At 38.3% G+C, this 20,645-nt stretch overlaps 1 protein-coding gene across 1 annotated transcript in view; it reads right to left on the bottom strand.

The window, feature by feature from the left end:
* LOC125768018 (uncharacterized) overlaps nt 1–20,645 on the bottom strand; it is a 103,009-nt gene that overhangs the window by 17,891 nt on the left and 64,473 nt on the right. Inside the window, exon 5 of the mRNA XM_049435125.1 lies at nt 19,976–20,002. The gene's annotated coding sequence lies outside the window, so the exon portion shown is untranslated. The remainder of the gene's footprint in view (nt 1–19,975; nt 20,003–20,645) is intronic.

Below are 20,645 nucleotides of genomic sequence, written 5' to 3'. Positions count from 1 at the left end.
AAAAACAGATGAAAAGAGCCTATTATTTCCCGAAAATGACCATAAAAATAAGGAAAATTATAAACGCATGCCAACCATGCTCTAAGTATAAATACGAAAGGAAGCCTTATAACATAAAAATTTCGCCGCGACCGATAGGAAAGGCTCCTTTTGAACGAGTGCACATGGATATTTTCGGTATAGACAAACTCTACTTCTTATCTCTGGTCTGCGCATTCTCTAAGCACCTACAACTAGTGAAGATTGATTCAAGAAATGCAGTAGATATCCAAACTGGACTGACACAATACATCTCTACGTTTGGGATCCCGAAGAAAATAGTTTGTGACCATGAATGCTCATTCAGGAGTACTCAAATACGTGGATTCCTTAGCAATCTCGGAACCGAATTGGAATTTGCGTCCAGCTCCGAATCGAACGGTCAAGTTGAAAAAACTCACAGTACAATATTGGAAATATTCAACACCAACAAACACAAGAATCCGGAATTAAATACTCTAGAAACTATGCAAATCACAGTAGCATTATACAACGATAGCGTGCATTCATCAACGGAATTTACACCTAATGAAATCATCTTTAATCAACAAAACGAAATGAACCCTAGAGCTATTACCGAAAGTGCAAAAAGAATATTCGATAAAGTGTTGTACAATTTGAGCAAAGCAAAAACTAAAATGGAAAAATACAACGAAATGAAAGAAGATCCACCTGTTATAGAAGAAGGAGAGGACGTTCTCATAAGAAAAGGAGTACGGAAAAAGTTAGATCCACGTTACCATTTAACACGTTGTATACAAAACAAAAGAAAAACTATTAAAATCGGCAGAGACGTTAAACGGAACAAAAACAAACTGAGACGAATAAGAAATTAGCTGAATTGAATGGGTTGTAGATTTTTTTTTTTTAGGTAAATAGGGATAGTAGATTAGGCTTATTAGATAGGTTATGCGAATTTTGTAATTAGTTAGGAAATTTGAATTTGAAAAAAAATTGTAAACATTGTAAACACCACGGAACGACAGCCGCTACTCTCCTCGAAGAGAGTATATCGACCTCACTTAATACGGACGAGGACGTCCGTCTTCTTGCCCCGGAGGAGTTATAGGATTGGACCTCACCATCTAAACACGCGCACGCACAAGTGCGTTACTCACGCACACAGTAAGGGAGGCCACATGCGTGCTGCCAACCAACAACGTTCCTCTTTCACGTTCCGGCTTTCGAGGTGTTCACTTGTCATTTAAATAAAGCACAATACAAAAGTATTCATCTTGTAATTGGCGCAGCCGTACGGAATTACCAGTGTGGTTTTAGGTTTTTTTTTAAAAAGTGGCAGTGGCTGATTAATAAAAGCTACAACAGGAATCCGCCTAAGGCATCCGCGACACGTAGGTTTATCCGTCGTGTGAGTTGAGGTTCCCCCCGCCTACTATAATACCACGTGAGTATCTGGTACCCGCTTCCAAACACGACGTTTTACCGAAACTTTCGTAAAGAGATCGCTTTTTATCAACGTCTCTTAATTGTTTTATTCGCGTTTCAATAGAAAAAAAACGAGAAACAAGTGAATTTGTGTTAGTGCTTTTGTTCTGTGAATGTGGCAAGCTAGAGAAAACCACGTGGATTCTGAAAGCGATTCTATTTCATCCTCATCAGAATCAAACCACGAGTTAGTGTGCATTTCAACTGCAGCTACACTGGAATTATCTCTCAATAGTCTCTCGATAAAGAGTAACGAGATGGAACAAACCATTTTAGAGCAGCTATCCGTAATGCAAATTGCTATGCAGGATTTAATGCAACGGCAAATCTCTTTAGAAACAGCCTTAAATAAACCACATGTGGAGGATCAGCTAGATCGGTCATTGAACCCGTGTACAGCAACCCGAAAGAACGATTTTTTTGTAATACCGGACCCTGTGAAAGAGCTACCATCCTTCGATGGTAATAAAAAACAACTTTCGGCATGGATCGCCAAAGTGGAAACTACTCTAAACATTTTTAGAGCCATGGTACCCGAAGACGTATTTAAATTGTACGAAATTGTAGTCAGTGGTAAATTGACAGGGAAAGCAAACGACGCCGTTTGCCAGGAAGGAAATCCCCATGAGTTTGAAAAAATAAAGAAAATTTTGATTGACGCTTTTGGAGATCGACAGGATATTTCCACATACAAATGCCAACTTTGGCAATGGAAATTAACTAAAAACGTGACAATCCACAAATATTATAACGTGCATAAGGAAATAGTTGAAAAAATTAAAAATATTGCAAAACAAAATCAAAAGTATTGTGATAATTGGGATGTAATTAGTTCTTTTATTGAAGAAGATTCATTAGCAGCATTCATGGCAGGGCTTCAGGAGGATTATTTTGGACATGTGCATGCAGCACGCCCGAAAGATGTTCACGACGCGTACACATTTTTGTGTAAGCTAAAGAATAAGCGAGATTTTGATGGGATCGTTCAACCCAATTGGAATAAGTTTAATTCGGATAAAAAAACCGATCGTAGCCTGAACGCTTCATATAACGCACGATCGCATGCTGCTAATTACAAACCAACACATTCAAACGAGGCAAAGGATAATCACGTACCCATGGACACAAGTACAACACGTTCCAAATTAACCCTTAATAGATCAACAAACAATCACGAATGTTTTGAAAACAATACAAATTCAAATGATGATGAAAATTTTTGTGTTTCTTCGGAAACCTGTTACCCAGTATAACAAAAAATAAACACAATTTCCTTCCATACATTAAAGTAAAAGATAAATCGAACAATAAAACGTTGAATATTCTTATTGATTCTGGTGCCAACAAAAATCTGTTGCGACCAGGAATACTTAAAAACTCAAAAAGGTGTTGTGATACAAGAGTAAAAAACATGTATGGAAACTACATGGTACGTTTCAAAAGTGAAACATTTTTCCTTGGGCTAAATTTACCACCAATCGTGTTATACGAAATGAAGTTTCACAGTTTTTTCGATGGTTTACTAGGCACTGAAACATTATCTACTTTAAAGGCTATCCTAGACTATAAAGCTGAGACGTTGACTCTATTAAATAAAAAAATACAGTTTTATAAATATCAGATACAACCATCATCGAGAGAGTTCCATATTATAAGCTGTACAAAAAATAACTATGATCCATCTATAGTAAAACTCCTTAGAATTGACCATCTGAATTCATATGAAAGAGAAAGGTTATTACAGACAATAACCAAATACAAGGAAATTATCCCAAAAGATAATCAAAAATTATCGGCAATTACCCAAGTAAAACATAAAATCAACATTGTAAATAACAAACCCATATACACAAAGTCATATAGGTATCCACATGCACATAAAGCTGTAGTTAAAGAACAAATAGAGGAAATGCTAAGAAGTGGAATTATAAAACATTCAAACTCGCCATGGAATGCTCCCGTTTGGGTCGTCCCAAAAAAATCAGACGCATCAGGGAAGAAACAATTCCGTGTAGTAATTGATTATAGGAAATTGAACGATGTTACAGTGGACGACAGATATCCCATTCCCCAAATCGATGATATTCTAGACCATTTGGGTCGTTCAGAATATTTTTCCACTTTGGATCTTAAGAGTGGATTCCATCAAATAGAAATGGAACCCGAATCAAGGCAAAAAACCGCATTCAGTACAGAATCTGGCCACTACGAATTCCTTAGAATGCCCTTTGGCCTAAAAAATGCTCCATCAACATTCCAAAGAGCTATGAATTCCATATTAGGCGACCTTATAGGAAAAAAATGTTACGTGTATCTTGACGATGTTATAGTGTTTGGTACAAATTTAGAAAATCACCTCTCAAACTTAAGCCAGGTCTTAGAAACACTATATGAAGCTAATTTGAAGATACAAATTAACAAATGTGAATTTTTGAAAAAAAATTGCGAATTTCTCGGACACATCGTAACGAAAGATGGAATAAAACCGAATCCAGATAAGATCAAAGAAATAGTTAATTGGAAATTGCCGTCCAACGAAAAAGAAATAAAACAATATTTGGGTCTTTTAGGGTATTATAGAAAATTTATCAAAGACTTTGCTAAAATTACTAGACCTATGACAAAATATTTAAAGAAAACAAGCTTACTAAATACATCAGACCCCGAATACATCGAAGCCTTCGAAAAATCAAAGAAAATGCTAATAATGGACCCTATACTTGCGTACCCAGATTTTTCAAAACCATTTACATTAACAACCGATGCTTCCAACTACGCATTAGGCGCAGTTTTATCTCAAATTATAGATTCAAAAGACCACCCAATTGCATTTGCATCAAAAACGCTTAACCACGCCGAGATAAATTATTCTACAACAGAGAAAGAGGCTCTTGCCATAGTTTGGGCTGTAGATAAATTCAAACCATATTTGTTTGGTCATAAATTCACATTAGTCACAGATCATAAGCCTTTAATTTTCATTAAGAATTCGTGTAAAAATTCAAAAATAATTCGTTGGAGACTAGACTTAGAAAATTATGATTATAACGTAGTTTACAAAGAAGGTAAAACAAATGTAGTTGCAGATGCATTAAGCAGAAAAGTGGAAGTATGCAATAATGAGACAATTCAAACAGAACCCATTCCTTCCGATTCAAACACACTGCACTCAGCCGAAAGTTCAGGAGATTTTTACATTCATTTCACTGAGAGACCCGTTAATAGTTATAGAAACCAAATTGTGTTCCGTATAGCTCAAGAAGAAGATGTAACGATAGATACTCCTTTTCCAAACCAAAAGAGAACAATTATTAGCAAAAGTTCATACAACAATACTGAAATCGAAACGTATCTTAGACAGTTTCACGATGGAAAACAAAGCGCTATTCATGCCCCCGAACAACTATACCAATTGATACAAGATGTGTGTAGAACGTATTCCACCGAAACTCTCTCTCACTTCGTAATAGCACCAAACATGGTCGAAGACGTCGTATTAGAAGAAAGACAGTACGCTCTCATTACTCAAGCCCACGACCGTGCTCATAGAGGAATTCAAGAAACCGAAAAACAGATGAAAAGAGCCTATTATTTCCCGAAAATGACCATAAAAATAAGGAAAATTATAAACGCATGCCAACCATGCTCTAAGTATAAATACGAAAGGAAGCCTTATAACATAAAAATTTCGCCGCGACCGATAGGAAAGGCTCCTTTTGAACGAGTGCACATGGATATTTTCGGTATAGACAAACTCTACTTCTTATCTCTGGTCTGCGCATTCTCTAAGCACCTACAACTAGTGAAGATTGATTCAAGAAATGCAGTAGATATCCAAACTGGACTGACACAATACATCTCTACGTTTGGGATCCCGAAAAAAATTGTTTGTGACCATGAATGCTCATTCAGGAGTACTCAAATACGTGGATTCCTTAGCAATCTCGGAACCGAATTGGAATTTGCGTCCAGCTCCGAATCGAACGGTCAAGTTGAAAAAACTCACAGTACAATATTGGAAATATTCAACACCAACAAACACAAGAATCCGGAATTAAGTACTCTAGAAACTATGCAAATCACAGTAGCATTATACAACGATAGCGTGCATTCATCAACGGAATTTACACCTAATGAAATCATCTTTAATCAACAAAACGAAATGAACCCTAGAGCTATTACCGAAAGTGCAAAAAGAATATTCGATAAAGTGTTGTACAATTTGAGCAAAGCAAAAACTAAAATGGAAAAATACAACGAAATGAAAGAAGATCCACCTGTTATAGAAGAAGGAGAGGACGTTCTCATAAGAAAAGGAGTAAGGAAAAAGTTAGATCCACGTTACCATTTAACACGTTGTATACAAAACAAAAGAAAAACTATTAAAATCGGCAGAGACGTTAAACGGAACAAAAACAAACTGAGACGAATAAGAAATTAGCTGAATTGAATGGGTTGTAGATTTTTCTTTTTAGGTAAATAGGGATAGTAGATTAGGCTTATTAGATAGGTTATGCGAATTTTGTAATTAGTTAGGAAATTTGAATTTGAAAAAAAAATTGTAAACTTTGTAAACACCACGGAACGACAGCCGCTACTCTCCTCGAAGAGAGTATATCGACCTCACTTAATACGGACGAGGACGTCCGTCTTCTTGCCCCGGAGGAGTTATAGGATTGGACCTCACCATCTAAACACGCGCACGCACAAGTGCGTTACTCACGCACACAGTAAGGGAGGCCACATGCGTGCTGCCAACCAACAACGTTCCTCTTTCACGTTCCGGCTTTCGAGGTGTTCACTTGTCATTTAAATAAAGCACAATACAAAAGTATTCATCTTGTAATTGGCGCAGCCGTACGGAATTACCAGTGTGGTTTTAGGTGTTTTTTTTTTAAAAGTGGCAGTGGCTGATTAATAAAAGCTACAACAGGAATCCGCCTAAGGCATCCGCGACACGTAGGTTTATCCGTCGTGTGAGTTGAGGTTCCCCCCGCCTACTATAATACCACGTGAGTATCTGGTACCCGCTTCCAAACACGACGTTTTACCGAAACTTTCGTAAAGAGATCGCTTTTTATCAACGTCTCTTAATTGTTTTATTCGCGTTTCAATAGAAAAAAAACGAGAAACAAGTGAATTTGTGTTAGTGCTTTTGTTCTGTGAATGTGGCAAGCTAGAGAAAACCACGTGGATTCTGAAAGCGATTCTATTTCATCCTCATCAGAATCAAACCACGAGTTAGTGTGCATTTCAACTGCAGCTACACTGGAATTATCTCTCAATAGTCTCTCGATAAAGAGTAACGAGATGGAACAAACCATTTTAGAGCAGCTATCCGTAATGCAAATTGCTATGCAGGATTTAATGCAACGGCAAATCTCTTTAGAAACAGCCTTAAATAAACCACATGTGGAGGATCAGCTAGATCGGTCATTGAACCCGTGTACAGCAACCCGAAAGAACGATTTTTTTGTAATACCGGACCCTGTGAAAGAGCTACCATCCTTCGATGGTAATAAAAAACAACTTTCGGCATGGATCGCCAAAGTGGAAACTACTCTAAACATTTTTAGAGCCATGGTACCCGAAGACGTATTTAAATTGTACGAAATTGTAGTCAGTGGTAAATTGACAGGGAAAGCAAACGACGCCGTTTGCCAGGAAGGAAATCCCCATGAGTTTGAAAAAATAAAGAAAATTTTGATTGACGCTTTTGGAGATCGACAGGATATTTCCACATACAAATGCCAACTTTGGCAATGGAAATTAACTAAAAACGTGACAATCCACAAATATTATAACGTGCATAAGGAAATAGTTGAAAAAATTAAAAATATTGCAAAACAAAATCAAAAGTATTGTGATAATTGGGATGTAATTAGTTCTTTTATTGAAGAAGATTCATTAGCAGCATTCATGGCAGGGCTTCAGGAGGATTATTTTGGACATGTGCATGCAGCACGCCCGAAAGATGTTCACGACGCGTACACATTTTTGTGTAAGCTAAAGAATAAGCGAGATTTTGATGGGATCGTTCAACCCAATTGGAATAAGTTTAATTCGGATAAAAAAACCGATCGTAGCCTGAACGCTTCATATAACGCACGATCGCATGCTGCTAATTACAAACCAACACATTCAAACGAGGCAAAGGATAATCACGTACCCATGGACACAAGTACAACACGTTCCAAATTAACCCTTAATAGATCAACAAACAATCACGAATGTTTTGAAAACAATACAAATTCAAATGATGATGAAAATTTTTGTGTTTCTTCGGAAACCTGTTACCCAGTATAACAAAAAATAAACACAATTTCCTTCCATACATTAAAGTAAAAGATAAATCGAACAATAAAACGTTGAATATTCTTATTGATTCTGGTGCCAACAAAAATCTGTTGCGACCAGGAATACTTAAAAACTCAAAAAGGTGTTGTGATACAAGAGTAAAAAACATGTATGGAAACTACATGGTACGTTTCAAAAGTGAAACATTTTTCCTTGGGCTAAATTTACCACCAATCGTGTTATACGAAATGAAGTTTCACAGTTTTTTCGATGGTTTACTAGGCACTGAAACATTATCTACTTTAAAGGCTATCCTAGACTATAAAGCTGAGACGTTGACTCTATTAAATAAAAAAATACAGTTTTATAAATATCAGATACAACCATCATCGAGAGAGTTCCATATTATAAGCTGTACAAAAAATAACTATGATCCATCTATAGTAAAACTCCTTAGAATTGACCATCTGAATTCATATGAAAGAGAAAGGTTATTACAGACAATAACCAAATACAAGGAAATTATCCCAAAAGATAATCAAAAATTATCGGCAATTACCCAAGTAAAACATAAAATCAACATTGTAAATAACAAACCCATATACACAAAGTCATATAGGTATCCACATGCACATAAAGCTGTAGTTAAAGAACAAATAGAGGAAATGCTAAGAAGTGGAATTATAAAACATTCAAACTCGCCATGGAATGCTCCCGTTTGGGTCGTCCCAAAAAAATCAGACGCATCAGGGAAGAAACAATTCCGTGTAGTAATTGATTATAGGAAATTGAACGATGTTACAGTGGACGACAGATATCCCATTCCCCAAATCGATGATATTCTAGACCATTTGGGTCGTTCAGAATATTTTTCCACTTTGGATCTTAAGAGTGGATTCCATCAAATAGAAATGGAACCCGAATCAAGGCAAAAAACCGCATTCAGTACAGAATCTGGCCACTACGAATTCCTTAGAATGCCCTTTGGCCTAAAAAATGCTCCATCAACATTCCAAAGAGCTATGAATTCCATATTAGGCGACCTTATAGGAAAAAAATGTTACGTGTATCTTGACGATGTTATAGTGTTTGGTACAAATTTAGAAAATCACCTCTCAAACTTAAGCCAGGTCTTAGAAACACTATATGAAGCTAATTTGAAGATACAAATTAACAAATGTGAATTTTTGAAAAAAAATTGCGAATTTCTCGGACACATCGTAACGAAAGATGGAATAAAACCGAATCCAGATAAGATCAAAGAAATAGTTAATTGGAAATTGCCGTCCAACGAAAAAGAAATAAAACAATATTTGGGTCTTTTAGGGTATTATAGAAAATTTATCAAAGACTTTGCTAAAATTACTAGACCTATGACAAAATATTTAAAGAAAACAAGCTTACTAAATACATCAGACCCCGAATACATCGAAGCCTTCGAAAAATCAAAGAAAATGCTAATAATGGACCCTATACTTGCGTACCCAGATTTTTCAAAACCATTTACATTAACAACCGATGCTTCCAACTACGCATTAGGCGCAGTTTTATCTCAAATTATAGATTCAAAAGACCACCCAATTGCATTTGCATCAAAAACGCTTAACCACGCCGAGATAAATTATTCTACAACAGAGAAAGAGGCTCTTGCCATAGTTTGGGCTGTAGATAAATTCAAACCATATTTGTTTGGTCATAAATTCACATTAGTCACAGATCATAAGCCTTTAATTTTCATTAAGAATTCGTGTAAAAATTCAAAAATAATTCGTTGGAGACTAGACTTAGAAAATTATGATTATAACGTAGTTTACAAAGAAGGTAAAACAAATGTAGTTGCAGATGCATTAAGCAGAAAAGTGGAAGTATGCAATAATGAGACAATTCAAACAGAACCCATTCCTTCCGATTCAAACACACTGCACTCAGCCGAAAGTTCAGGAGATTTTTACATTCATTTCACTGAGAGACCCGTTAATAGTTATAGAAACCAAATTGTGTTCCGTATAGCTCAAGAAGAAGATGTAACGATAGATACTCCTTTTCCAAACCAAAAGAGAACAATTATTAGCAAAAGTTCATACAACAATACTGAAATCGAAACGTATCTTAGACAGTTTCACGATGGAAAACAAAGCGCTATTCATGCCCCCGAACAACTATACCAATTGATACAAGATGTGTGTAGAACGTATTCCACCGAAACTCTCTCTCACTTCGTAATAGCACCAAACATGGTCGAAGACGTCGTATTAGAAGAAAGACAGTACGCTCTCATTACTCAAGCCCACGACCGTGCTCATAGAGGAATTCAAGAAACCGAAAAACAGATGAAAAGAGCCTATTATTTCCCGAAAATGACCATAAAAATAAGGAAAATTATAAACGCATGCCAACCATGCTCTAAGTATAAATACGAAAGGAAGCCTTATAACATAAAAATTTCGCCGCGACCGATAGGAAAGGCTCCTTTTGAACGAGTGCACATGGATATTTTCGGTATAGACAAACTCTACTTCTTATCTCTGGTCTGCGCATTCTCTAAGCACCTACAACTAGTGAAGATTGATTCAAGAAATGCAGTAGATATCCAAACTGGACTGACACAATACATCTCTACGTTTGGGATCCCGAAAAAAATTGTTTGTGACCATGAATGCTCATTCAGGAGTACTCAAATACGTGGATTCCTTAGCAATCTCGGAACCGAATTGGAATTTGCGTCCAGCTCCGAATCGAACGGTCAAGTTGAAAAAACTCACAGTACAATATTGGAAATATTCAACACCAACAAACACAAGAATCCGGAATTAAGTACTCTAGAAACTATGCAAATCACAGTAGCATTATACAACGATAGCGTGCATTCATCAACGGAATTTACACCTAATGAAATCATCTTTAATCAACAAAACGAAATGAACCCTAGAGCTATTACCGAAAGTGCAAAAAGAATATTCGATAAAGTGTTGTACAATTTGAGCAAAGCAAAAACTAAAATGGAAAAATACAACGAAATGAAAGAAGATCCACCTGTTATAGAAGAAGGAGAGGACGTTCTCATAAGAAAAGGAGTAAGGAAAAAGTTAGATCCACGTTACCATTTAACACGTTGTATACAAAACAAAAGAAAAACTATTAAAATCGGCAGAGACGTTAAACGGAACAAAAACAAACTGAGACGAATAAGAAATTAGCTGAATTGAATGGGTTGTAGATTTTTCTTTTTAGGTAAATAGGGATAGTAGATTAGGCTTATTAGATAGGTTATGCGAATTTTGTAATTAGTTAGGAAATTTGAATTTGAAAAAAAAATTGTAAACTTTGTAAACACCACGGAACGACAGCCGCTACTCTCCTCGAAGAGAGTATATCGACCTCACTTAATACGGACGAGGACGTCCGTCTTCTTGCCCCGGAGGAGTTATAGGATTGGACCTCACCATCTAAACACGCGCACGCACAAGTGCGTTACTCACGCACACAGTAAGGGAGGCCACATGCGTGCTGCCAACCAACAACGTTCCTCTTTCACGTTCCGGCTTTCGAGGTGTTCACTTGTCATTTAAATAAAGCACAATACAAAAGTATTCATCTTGTAATTATATATATATATATATATATATATATATTTGAAAAACTACGAACTACTCGCTAGACGAAAATTACTAAAAAAATTATCTAAATCTGCTGGAAGAATTTTTCTAATGAAATTGATTGACATGCTCTGTTCAGCTCAAATGCAATTCCTGGAAACTGTCAATGAACAGCCACATGCTGCTTATTATTTTATTCCCTTGAACTTTATGAATTCCCACTAAGTGTATTCAAAGACATTCATTGAAATTGTATCTTCCTAATGGAAAATGATTAGAATTTGTTGCAACCTTCATTTGTCGCACTTTTTCCTGTCGAACGACATTTTCCCATAACGAACGTAAAAGGCGTATCATTTCTAATTCCCACTCAAAATCTGTTCCCAAAAAGATGCAACCATTTCGAGACAAAGAAACGTTTCTTCTAACTGGCTAATGACTTCCAAAGTGCACTCTAGGCGAAATAATGGAGTGCAGTTTGTTGTGCAGCGTTTGAAGTTGTTCTTCGCTGTCTGCCAGCAACAGCATCTGCCATGCAGTTGTTTGTGGCTGTGTCTGTGTTTTTGTGTGGCACATCTGTGAAGGCCACACGGTAGCCTGATGGAGAATTAAGAACCATTAGAAGTTACTATGACTTTGTAGCGCCAACTATATTGGCCATTACTGCTTTCAAAACGAAACATACATGGGGCTGCACATAAAGGCCTCACTCTGTCCTTCTCTTCTTCTTTCGCCCCCCAAAAATTCCGGTCCATACAGATGCTCTTGGTTCGGTGCTCAATTAAAATGCAACGCTCGTTGTACGGCCAGCAGTAACCGAAGCGACCACAGAAATACGTTTGCCCCAAAAACTAATGACCAAACCCCCCCGAGGGGGAAGGTAAAACGATTCCACCATTGCCGGTACATCCGGCAACTGCGGGAAACGGCTTTCCCTTTGGACGTTTTCACTTTTTCCGGACAACCTTCTGCTTCGCTTTTCCCCGTTCGCTCTCGTCCATCTCGATCACGATACGGTTAGTGTGCACGGTGCATGGGGTTTTTGTGGTTTTCGGCAACTTAATTGGTGTTAAGTTGCAATTCTGCCAATTTCGTACGAAACATGAAAACATGCTCGATCGTACGGAATAAGCCGTCGGGAAGGGAGAAGCATGTATGGAAGTTTGTTTTCGGGGGAAGGTAGCTGGATTCCTCCCGAAGGGGATGATGCAGTTCAAAAGAATTTCATGTCCTGTTCGGTACAGATAAAGCTACTGGCCCATAGTTACCTTGGCAATGTGTGTTAGATAAACTAAAAGAGTTGTAGCAGAGCGAAAAAATGCTTTGAGCAGTCTATATAGAAGAAGATTAAAGTTCTGGTTGTTCGGTAGGAGGGAGTTGTACAGCTTAGTGTTTGCATTTGTAAAACGAGCTAGAACTCGTGAATATAACCGTTTGATGATTGGTTGTTAAATACGATAAAGATTAAAGGGATTAGATGCAATTGCCAGTAGCAGTACGGAGAAAAAGTCATCTTTGTGTGTTGATAACATGATCGCTTGATAAAAATAATCCCTTCCTTTGATAAGCAAATTAATTTATTTTTGATTATTTCGAAAGTGAAAAATATTTTCAAAAAAAAAAACAATTTTATATTATCAGAAAATATATGATCTATTTTTCAATATTATCCACGTCAATTCTCTTGCACTTTGCTAAGAAAATTATTGAAACTTTTAAACCATTCCGAAGCTTGCGTTCATGGCAATAAAATTCCAAACCTGACAAACCAACCAATTTGACCTAGTTTCCTTGAAATGCTCACCAATTACGTCGCCCACAGCAGTATACCTGCCGCACCGTGCAGATATTAAAGCTTTGATTATAAAATATCAACGAATATCTGTCTCAACACTGTTTGAAGTCAAAAATAGCAACGAGCTCGTCTTCGTCAGGTGAAGGTACCAATCGTTTGCTGGTGGCTGGATAATGTTAAGAACAATTTTCAACAAAATTGCCCAGCAAATAGTTCATCCGATGGCCTTTCCAGATACGTACCCCCTTTAGGGAGATGGTTGGAAAATCGCACTTTGGAGCAAATGGAGCTATGGGGCGTTGTGGTGTTTTATGTTTCCATGTTTTGCCTTCATCGTCTCTGTCCACCATCTTTGCCTTTTTCATTCCATTTTACATTGCTTTTAATAATTTTGTCTTCATCTCACCGTTTGACATTCTGACCCAGTGTCAGTAAGGTTGTAGGGTGCGCCCAAATTTTTTGTCCATCCTTTCCCGTTGAAAGAAGTGGAATAGAAAGAGAGAAAGAAAGACACAATGATAGGCCGAGTGCCCGAGTAAAGGCTCTTAAAGATCGGACCACTTTTCTCGAGGTGTTCCAGTTTTCGTGTTTTTTTTTTTGCAACGTTCTGCCGAGCTTTTGGGATTTACAAGGATTTCTGTGAGCAAAATGGTAAAACATCACTCCGCAGGCGAAACGCCTTCTCGTGGTGATGCGCTGTTCGAACAGGTTGTAACGTGCCGTGCGATAAGATAATGACAGCGCCACTTGATATCCAGCGTCGGGAATATTCCGGCACTCCATTTTGGGGTGGGGGTGGGCGAGAAAAAAGGGGTGAATCGCAGACTGGAGTGATGACTTCTTTCATCGGTTGCGGACGTGTTTCTTAGCGTAGCAAAACGACAAAAAAAAAACAAGAACCAAACCGCAATGAAGGGCGGCTCAGGAGAGGTGTTTGGTACCACTTTTCACTTAATGATATTTTCATGCTTAAACTTGAGGTATGATGATGATGATGATAAGATCTTGTGCTTGTTTCAGGAAAAAAAGGCAGCAACGAACAACAACAGGCAAAGTGGATCTGTATTATCTCGGTGTACCACCATTTCCACTGCTTGTTCATTTAGGATTTTCACGACGCCAATCGATCGAAACCATCTAACACCGTTCGGACAGTGGAATCCGGGGTAAGGATGGCGAGTGAGAGCGAAAGCGTGAAATGTGCTTTAAATTTATAATTCAATAAACCCAATTTTCTTAATGGTTTGGCGAAATGAAACTTTCCGGATTATGATCTGTTATCGTTTAGAGATTTTTGGGGCGGTGGAAATGCTGCTACCATTGTGGTGAATCGTGTTTTGCAAGAAAGTGACCGTAAAGAGTGACAAGAATTTAAGCTTGGTTTTGTTTGTTTTTTTTTCATCCCCCAAACACAAAAGCTACCAAACAGGATAAGATTTCAGTTTTTCGTTTTTAAAATGCTTTTCATCCGGCACAGGAAACACGCTGAAGCAGATGTTTAAATCAAACAAAAATATTTGCACAACCTCCGACCGGTGGCGCCCGGTTCTATTGCCGCGTTTTGTTGCAGAAAAGTGGGTCACAGATTTACATTTTAAACTGATAAAAACTTTTCGATTCCAACTAATTATGCACTCCAAAAATCGAAATCCAAACAAGAGGAAAAGACAAACAAACGGTTGGGCGAAAAAAATAAAGTATATGCCGGCCTCTGTTTGTCTTGTGCAGATGATCAGTAGATCAGCGTATAGAGCAAAAACCGCCTCTAAACGAAACCGTGGGAAATTTGTTACCCCCTTTGCTGGTTGTGTGTATTTTGATTTCCTTCATGCCAACACCGGTTCCCGAACCAACCATTCTGGACGTCGTTTGTATTGGAGTGTTTTTATTTTTCCTAAAACCTGGCAAAGGAAAGAAACCCATCCAACATCACTTCACTTTCGGCACTTCGCTTTCTAGCGGCGCTACAACGGAACAAAGTAAAACATTTCGTTTCAAAACACAATTGTTTCACATGATGGGTTTCTTTGTCAGGTGGATGCTGGTGGGTGCTGGTACTGTTTTGGTCAACTTTTCCTCGGAAAAAAGGGAGGAGGAAAATTTTTCGTACCACCGTTCCGGCCCATTTACAGCTCATTCTAACCATTCCTCGACGAACGGTACGGAACAATACATGGCTCTGAAGCTAAACAAAACAAAGGGGGGAAAAACAACTGGATCTTCAAAAAACGCGTCAGCCACGGGACAAAAACAAAACACAACAAAAACAACGCAAAACAACAGTAAGAAAATGTCGGGAAAGTCAATGGAAAAAAGGGTTTTTTTTTCGATGCGTACAAAAGAACCAGAAACGAAGTTGTGATAATCAAGAAGGGGGAAAGGAAAGGGAATCTGTAACTAGAAGAAACCGCGTAGGAAGGTAAAGCAATGGAAACTGGAGCAGCACCAAACAAAACTGACACCGTATCATGGAAGCAGGCGGCCGAAAGCGGTCCACCTACAAAAGCGAAATGGTTGACCGACATGTTGCGGCCGGTCCAAAAACCGTACACACACACACCATATACACCCACCCACAAAAACGCGGCTTGACCAGCCCTTGAAAGGGAAACGATGGTCAGAGAACAATAAGAAAAAAGAACACATAAAAAGTGCAGTCTCTCACGAAATGCGTCATAAGCGTAAGATGCTAAAGATACGTGCAGAGAGAATCATACACACAGACACATAAAATGTTAGAAAGAAAAATAGCTAAACAAAACGATAAAAAAGCCAACAATGTCTACATATACTTTACGAGTGAACTTCACATCACATTCATACGTTTATGTGGAGGGTCGCCATTGTTAATCAGTCACGCCGCGCCATCGATCGTACGGCGTAGACGGGTGAGAGTGAGAAGACGCCATGGGAGGGTGTTGGGTGGTTGTTTTTCCTTTTGTTTTCACACTGACCACCATCAAGAAGGGGTTGTAAAATAGTGCTTTCGCACCGTCATGCGTCTAAGAGGACGGTGTTCCTTTTAATTCTTTCCATTTCCCATGGCGTGTGGTTTACCAATGGATGGGTGCGTGTGGCTTAGGGCACACTTCTAAGCGTACTACTGCGTCATCTTGGAGTCCCGCAAAGAAGCAATATAATCCGTTTTTTATTGATCAGATAGCAAGCGGAATTTAAAAATTTGAAATCTAACTGAAATTTAGCTTAAAGAGAAATTAATTTAAAATCTAAAAACTCGAAGTCCATAGTTTAAATCACCAAATTTACTTCTAAAATCACTACTGAATACTTCAATCTTACTCATCTCCATTTGTGTCACAATCATAGCAATTTGTAAAAGAAAATCCTAAAAGCTTTTTGGTTGACTTTCATCCCCCTTAAATTCAAATTCTTAAATAGACAAGGAACAATTAATTTATGTTATGACCGGAGCGCGTAATAAAATATTTTTCAAAACCCCAGTATAAACGACACAGAACCAAAAGTGGTCACGGTAGAAAATCAAAACGACCAATCATTATTATTCGGAGCTGTCACAAAAGTTTTGCTTAAAAATAGCGTAGCAGTAAAAAGAGAGAGCGAGAAAAGCAATGTTAAACCGCACATGGCGGTTGCAAAAACTGTTTGCATCATAAATAATACTTTGTGGAAAAGTTGTACCTTTCTAGCATACAAACGCAAAAAAAATGTTCGAATGCGTCGTACATCAAACGGAACGTCACTTGTTTGCCGATAAGGTGGCCATTATTCTGACACTGAAGAGAAGAAGAGTCATTTTGAAGGGTGTTTTTTTTGTTGCCTGCTGCAACGACACCCAGACTTGAATTCTCCCGCGGAATGTCCCCGTCAGCATGGTTTTTGAAGCAAAAAAACTTTTTGCCGCCAGAGCTCTTGTGTGAGGGAAAACTGGCTGGTTCCGAACGACATGACACCGTACCCCCGCACCGGGATGTGCCATTATTCGTAATTCCCAAGTGTCCAATGTGGCACGGCGTAGCGGGAATGAGAACGAACAAATAAGAAGAAAAAAAATCACTACAAAGGAAGAAGCACATCATTCGTCATTAGTAATCATCGATTCGGTTCGTTCCGATTAGCTTTCCGGCTTTGTTCAGTAAGATCGAGTGGGAAGCTGAGTGGATCAGTGGTGGCAGAAAGGGTTACAGTCAGCAACAGGCGCCACCGGATCGGAACCATTCAATCATTAAATCCACCGGTCGCTGTCGTGGTAGCAGGTCGTGCGGAACCGTCGGGAGACCTTCTTCCTACGGCGTACGGCTAGCCCAACGGTGGTGACAACGTAAGGGGGATGTACGTGTGGGTAGCGGGATGTCGTGGGAGAGAATGCTCGAATAGCACAATATACCAGGCGGACATTATCCGCACACGTATTGAGCCTTTGCGACAAGTGTGTAATTCAATCTCGCTTTACGCTTAGTGGAAACCGGACGGCTAGAGATCGGACGATCCATAATGTTGGTGACGCATGTTTCTAGGCGAAGCAACACCACCAACGCCTTTTTGGGTGGCATCTTGCATGGAAATGTGTGGCGCACCCCGAAGTTGTGGTTTGCGGATTTACAGCGAACGAACACGCTGAATATCGGAACGTGTGTCAGACACACACACGTCCGAACGGTGAAGAAGTGTGGTGAAGAAGCGAAGTGAACAGGAAAATTCGTTTCGGATAAGCTTGTAGTCTAACAGTGCTACAAGTGTAAATGAAGGTTTTACTACATTGGGCGCGGAATCAGACCATGACGAGGAGAGTAAGATCGTGGAACAGGACGTGAACCTTCGCCCTGCTGGGTCGTTACAAGAACAACAGGCACAATCAAGCGGGCACAACTCTCGTCCGCTGGCGCGCGCCATTTTCAACAGAAAACCGTATGGAATTTGATTGTTTTTTCATGTTATTTTTTCTTCCACTTTCGTTCCTTCTTTTCGTGCTCCACAATTTCTACCAACGGTGGACAGATGTTCCGGAATTCGCGAATGTTTGTGTGTGATCGAAATGGAGTGGTTCTCGTTCCGGGTGGTCTTCCTTCCTTCAGAAACAACGGCGACAAAGTCAACATGATCCGGTACGCATACGCGTCATATGGAGTGTACTTCTTCGATTAGGTGATGTCGTCATTCACCCAGCTTGTGTGTTTGGGAAAGGGTAAGCTGTAGTAACACTTCCGGCTCCCGGAAATCGATTCATCTCCATACAGGAAAGATTTTTGTTTTTGCTACTTTCGCTACTCTTGTAGGACGAACACCAGCAGCGAGATGGGATTGCGTTGTAATCGAACATACGAACATCGGTCGCACCAGCAACAGTGATGTCTAATGACTTTCCTATCCTAGGGAGCAACCCTTTTTGGTCCTAAAAGCTTCGTTTCAATATCTCGCAACACAACACACATTTGCATAGCAATGGGAGATTCGCTACAACTCCCGTACACTTCCCACATGGCAGATGGCAAGTTCAGTAATCATCAACACGCCAATCGATTCCTCATATTCCTGGCGCCTTTACTTTCCAGCACCGTTTACATTTAGCACGTATTAGCAAATGATGGGAAAACGAAACGAAAGCACGTGGAACACAGGTTGTCTTCATTTGGAGCATCCGTTATCGCTGGACCCATTTCTCTTATGCAAAACCATCCCCTATTCTATCTCCTATTTGGTTTGCCAATCGATAAAGGGATCGCCATTCGATCGATTTTCGTCCGAGACCTCACACCGATCGGAATTGGTCTTGAACGGTATGGAAACGGGGGGATATGCCGTGATACATTAGCCAATCGTAGTGGAATTATCATAATTATGCGAAAACCGATCCACTGCGCGTCAAGTTGATTATGGACGCCGGATTTTTTTTTTTGTGTGTGGTTAGAATTTCGAAAATTTGTTAAACTCGTAAATAATGCGCAGAAGTGGAAGTTTCGCACACTGCAAGGGCCATTTAATTGGTATCGTGCTGTGTTTGCGCTTCGTGAAACACACCAACGTGCCAAGCATTATTTATGTGTTCAGCAGGGTGAAGGATCTTTTTGAGCTTCGAAAACAACAAACAAGAGGTCAGCGCCTTAGAGTTTATGTTCAAATCCTAGTGTTCATGTCTCCAACGTGAAGCATGTTCCCATTTTAATGTGGCTAAAAATATTGATCCCTTTCGATAAGATTTTCAATTTATCGAATGTTGAAACAAATAAAATCAATTAAATTTTACGATCGGGATCGAGTTTCTAAATTATTAGTTCGCAAGGCAATGCGCACCGTTGTTTTTGGGTGGAGCCGATGAATCGATGAATGAGAAATTAACACCGATTATCGTGAACCTGCTAAAGCTTACCCATTTACGGGGATGAAAACTGCATTTTTACGATACAAAATCTGGCTAGCAGTTTGTCTAATTTCCCATCATTTGCTATGTTAATGGGCCATTAAAGAGCAAAGACAGGTTTTGTGAAGGTGAAGTAAGAGGAAGAAAGAAAAAAAAAAACAACACAAACCCACAAGACGCTATCGGAAGGTTTCTATCGGAAAACAAGTTTGTTTTAATTTTGAAACTTAATGAAATCATTAGTTTTTAATAATGCGTGACCACATTTTGGGAATCAAACCAGATGCACTTGTTCGAAACTTGTTTCGTTAGGGTAAAATATGATGAAAACGAAACCGTGCGACATCACACCTTTTATGGTAAAGATGTCGTGAAATGAGTTGAATGCAATTATTTAATTTACGTCTAAAAAATCCGGTTTTTATGAAAAAGGAAAATAATTTTTTTTAGTTGAAATTTACTTACACAAGTTTCCCCGGTTTTTTGTTGCGTCTGTAATTGAAAAAAGAAAAATATTTTAAATTAGTTTATTCCACTTAAGGAGAAACAATATAATTCACTGTAAAAGTTTAGCTAAAAGTATACAAAGATTTTGAAATAATTTTATAATTCTCATTTTATTTTTTTTTATTTCTTTATTTTTATTTATTATATTTTATATTACTAAAATATAGTTTACTTTTATTTATTTATTTTTATTTTATTTATTTTCTCTTCTACTAATTATTAAAATTAAAGGAAAAAAACTCAATCTAATTAGCTCAAATTTTGGGAAGATAATTATCGGGAAAATGAGGTTCGTAATAGCCAACCTATAGTAAATCCCACCATAAGTAAAGCAAGACAACAAGATGCATTTCCACGGATTTTCGAAGAGAAACCTTATTTTTTCACTTGTCACAATTTAGAAATATAAATTAAAATTAACTAAACTTAATTTCAATTAGTTCAATTATTGATAATTCTTTCAATTATGGGTTGATACATTCATTAAGCAGTAAAGCCAAAACGATCACTTTTCCCTTCTTAGAAATTCCAATTCATAAAATGGACTGACAATACTGAGGTCAGCATTCAAGCTTGATTAAATTTTCATCCCGATTCCTATCGCAAAAGAGTCATTCCAAATCAAACA

Source organism: Anopheles funestus, chromosome 3RL (genome assembly GCF_943734845.2).
Source record: "Anopheles funestus chromosome 3RL, idAnoFuneDA-416_04, whole genome shotgun sequence".
Taxonomy (NCBI): domain Eukaryota; kingdom Metazoa; phylum Arthropoda; class Insecta; order Diptera; family Culicidae; genus Anopheles; species Anopheles funestus.
This window is presented reverse-complemented; position numbering and strand designations above follow the sequence as displayed.